This window comes from Megalobrama amblycephala, linkage group LG6 (genome assembly GCF_018812025.1).
Source record: "Megalobrama amblycephala isolate DHTTF-2021 linkage group LG6, ASM1881202v1, whole genome shotgun sequence".
Classification (NCBI taxonomy): Eukaryota; Metazoa; Chordata; class Actinopteri; order Cypriniformes; family Xenocyprididae; genus Megalobrama; species Megalobrama amblycephala.
Genome location: NC_063049.1, coordinates 46,216,712 through 46,221,162, shown reverse-complemented (window position 1 = coordinate 46,221,162; position 4,451 = coordinate 46,216,712). Strand labels below are relative to the sequence as shown.

The 4,451-nt window shown below is 41.0% G+C and overlaps 1 long non-coding RNA gene across 1 annotated transcript; it reads right to left on the bottom strand.

Annotated features, from left to right (window-relative positions):
* Positions 1–275: 275 nt before the first annotated feature.
* LOC125270887 lies at positions 276–4,033 on the bottom strand. Its single transcript, XR_007185487.1, has 2 exons — positions 3,260–4,033; positions 276–1,129 (listed from the first exon to the last, which is right to left on the bottom strand). It is a non-coding gene; the product is annotated as an uncharacterized LOC125270887 (long non-coding RNA).
* Between the last annotated feature and the right edge of the window lie 418 nt (positions 4,034–4,451).

Genomic DNA, 4,451 nt, shown 5'->3' with positions numbered 1-4,451 from the left:
TCTTTTAAATTTGTTTTATTCTGTGGCAGAAACAAGCTCTCATACAGGTATTAAATGCATAAATTAGTTCATAATTTCCAAAACCTCCAAACCCGTCACTGGAGTATGAGACAGACTGAAAACCTATTTAAAAAAAAAAAAAAAAAAAACACATTGCTTATCTCTAAAACTAGTCATGCTTTAATAATCACAGGCTAATCTAGACCAGTGTTCAGAGAAAAACAAAAAAAAAAAAAAAAACTGGTTAAATTGAAACAAGCACAGACACACACGTGTACGTTCAACACTTTTATTGAGATGATCAGACTCCAACAACAGAAGACAAGCACACAGGAGCAGCCGAAGGATTCCCGCGCTCTCCACAGGCCGGGACAAGTGCAATACTTCCAGCGCAGAGCATTGCGGCCGATCCCGACCTGCGAAGAAAGGGATGCTGGGGGATCTGACGGCGGGAAGCGGAGACTCCTCACTGCTATGATCAGTTTTGCATGGATTTGCACAGCAACGACAGGAACGCTGACTGCAAACCAGCAAAACTAACCAGCACAGACAGACAGAGACAGGCAGCGTGAGGTCCGGCTCGGCCCGCGGCGCTCGCGTCTAGAAGTACTTGAAGTGCTCACACTGCAGTAGATGAGAGTTCGAGAACTACCTGCACTATAAGCACTTTAATACTGCTGGAACCGGAGGGAGGGACAGCGAGAGACGCAAGCAGAGACGCTGAAGCCAGAAGCGCAGGGAAAGACGGGGAAGCAGGCCACCATCAGTTTTGCATAGATTTGCACAACTCAATATTTCTTGTAGTGCAACTACGCAAAACTAGCAGAGAACTGCATGAAACGGAAGGAACGGGAGCAGCCAGTGGGAACAGCAGGGATTGCAGCCCCTTATGCCAGAAGGGGCACTTAGGGCAGTAGGTGCTAGTCTACTTCACTATCTGCACTAAATGCACCTTAGCATAAGCAGTAGTCGCCGCCGCCGCCGCTCGCGTGCGATCATGTGACCGCAGAGCTTGAAGTGCCTCCACTGCAGTAGATTGAACAGAACTACCTGCACTGTAAGCACTTTGACTCTGCGCTGACACGCCGTCGGACAGATCCACGGACGCCGTCCCGAAGCTCAGGATCTTCTGAAATGAGCGGGAAAAGGTACATTATTAGACTGGTTTCATTCAGTTTTGTATTGAGAAAGATCTTCACACTGCTTTAAAAAAAAAAAAAAAAAAAAAAAAATTCAAAAACTGTAATAAAATACACATAAATAACATTACAGTACTATAAAGAGCAAAAAAAGTTAAACGTTTCCTCGCAGTATAAATTGGGTCTTTACACCGAAAACTATATAGATGCAATCTAAATTTCATATTTTGGAGGTCTAAAACATTGACAAAGTTGGTTATTTCATATTAGTAAACGCAGAAAGTTTATGAAACGCATGGATTTTTAAAAATACAGCACTTGAAAGAACTGATAAGCACAGTAATGTATTAAAAAAAAAAAAAAAAAAAAAAAAATTGCTTTTTAAAAACTTTCCTCAGTATGAATTGGGTCTTTACACCAAAAACTATATAAATGCAATCTAAATTTCATATTTTGGGTGGTCTAAAACATTGACAAAGTTGGTTATTTCATATAAGTAAATGCAAAACTGCTTATGAAACGCATGCATTTATAAAAAAACAAAAAAAAAAAAAAAAAAAAAAACAAACAAAAAAAAAAACCACTTTTTAAACTTTTTCCTCAGTATAAACTGGGTCTTTACACAAAAAAAAAAAAAAAAAAAAAAAAAAAAAAAAAAAAAAAAAAAAAAAACACTGCATAAATGCCTGTTGAATTTCTTCTAAACTTGGAGATGAGGGTCCTTGCACACATTTTTTTTAATGCAATGTCAGCAATAAGGCCATTTTCACGGGGAAAACAGAAAAACTAAAACTGCACAAAGATGATCATATCTAAGACACTTAAAAGTCGGTTATTTCATAATGGTAAACGCACGTGCACGCGCCTCAAAAAAAAAAAAAAACTAAGAAAATGCATGCATTTTTAAAATTAAACTACAGCGCTTGAAAGATCTGATAAGCACAGTACTATAAAGAGCAATAAATAAATAAATAAATAAATTCGCTTTTTAAATTTTCCCCTCACAGTATAAACTGGGACTCTACACCATAAACTACATATCTGCCTTCTAAATTTCACATCTTGGAGGTCTAAAACACTGAAAAGCTGTGACAAAGTCGATTATTCATATTAGTACACGCACAAAAAACTATTTTCATTAAAACTCGAAGATCTGATAAGCGCAGTACGCAAAAACCGGCGTGCTTCGACGCATGCGCACTCCCGCGAAGCGCGCGCACACCCCTCCCCCATGATTTGCACCAATATGGCGCCGAAGAGTCCGCAGTAGTTGTGTTGAGAGAAACAAACCGAAAACAAGGGCAAAGTCAAGTGTTCACGGCTGCCTTGTTGTTCGGGCTGGACACGGTGAAGCGAGGCGGTAAAGAGTGGCGTAAAGTGAGTCGAACGCGCGCTTAAACGCGTTCACACACCACCAGCCCCAGCCGTTCCCGTTTGCAGTCGAGCACATTTTACTCTTCAGTCCACAGCCGTTCCAGTCCAGCATTCTCCCCTTCTGTGATGCTTTGAGTTTATTTCTGAGCGCGACCGGCCCAATGCGTGTGCACATGCAGCAGAACGCACGCGCTCGCGCGGCTCACATCCCCGTATTCCGCGGGAAACCGCGCAACTAGACCTCAACGAGAACGCCCAGCGCGGGCAGCTTCCCACAAAATGTTTAGTTCAACACAAAGCGTGCACGTTTCAACCTGCCGAACGCTAGCTAGCTTAGCAGTGTTGCTAACGCAGTAGCGCGCGCGGCCTGCAGCTGCCCCATGTGCTGTCGCTTTGTTCTGCTGGCGAACGGGCTCGAGCAGCAGCGTTCGCGACGCACAGCGAATAACTCCGCTGGCTCTGTGAAAAGTTCTCGAGGAACGGTTCGGAACGCTTTTTAGCGCGCCGTTCGCCTGGCGCGAGCGCGGGTTTGGCGCTGCAGCAGCCTCGCGCACGCTTTTCAAATCTCCCTCATTCTCTCGGCTATGGTGGGCTTCCACGCGCTCGAACCGCGTCTCCTCAGCGCGCGATGTAACGAACGGACCCGTTCACACGAGAACGCTCGAGAGAATCGCTCGGAGAAACGCCACAACAGGTTTCACGTCAGTAAGACAATCCACCATCTTCACTCACTTGAACACACTTACCGCTCGCTGTCATCGCTCCGGGCTCCGCGTCGAAACTAAACGACAAACTTGGGAGGAATCAGCCGTCAGCACGCGACGCGTCCGAGCACGCCGTGGGCAGCGTTACAAAAGCGTAGTAAAATTGCGAAAGTGGCGCGAACGCGCTCCGCTTTTAACCATGTGGTGAATGAAGGGCGGCTCCCGACGAACGTAAATATCCACAAGCGCGACTCCTTCATTAGCATGAACAAACTACTTCCGCTCTGCGTCCGCCAATCCGCTGCCTCGCTGCAGCCCACACTGTCAACAACTCCAACATGTTGTTATTAATATTATTGTATAGGCTTATCTTTGTAGTGTGTTATTAATTTATCAGAATTCACATTTTTTAACTCTTAGTTTTCGCTTTTGGTGTTAATAAATTGGAGTAAACTATAAAATATAAAAATAAACATGTTTTTAATCTACTGATATCTCAGATGTTAAATGTGTTTGTTATAGTTGCTTTTGTACATGTTTGCACATCTTTATCGTTTTTTCATCTTGTATGTTGTAAAGCAAGCGTGTGAGGTATTGAATTAATATGGGGAAATTATTATAATAAGCTTATGTATTAAGTTTATAATTAATCAGAATTCACATTTTTGAATAATCATTTTATCTGTTTTGCTTTATGTTAATGAAGTGAAGTAAAATAGATATGGTGTTTTTTAATATGATATTAATATCTCAGATGTTATGATCTGTACTCTTTAAATAATGCTGGGTTAAAAACAACCCAAGTTGGGTTGAAAATGGACAAACCCAGTGATTGGGTTAAATGTTTGCTGGGTAGTTTATTTAACTCAGCTATTGATTAAAAATCACTAAATGTCTGGATTAAAATGAACCCAAAATATGTTGGAAATTAAAAATCAGACACATAATTACTAGAGGAAACAATAATAATCAAAAGATGAACATTTATTAATAAGTAATGCAATAGCCTACATGTTTTTTTTTGTAATTATTATTCATTAAACTTATCAATAAATGTTAATTTCCAACATATTTTGGGTTTATTTTAAGCAAACACACATACAGTAATTTTTAAACAATAGTTGAGTTCAATAAAACCAAAAACAACCCGATCGCTGTGTTTGTCCATTTTTAACCCAACTTGGGTTGTTTTTAACTCAGTATTTTATAGTGTATGTTTATATTTACATGAGAT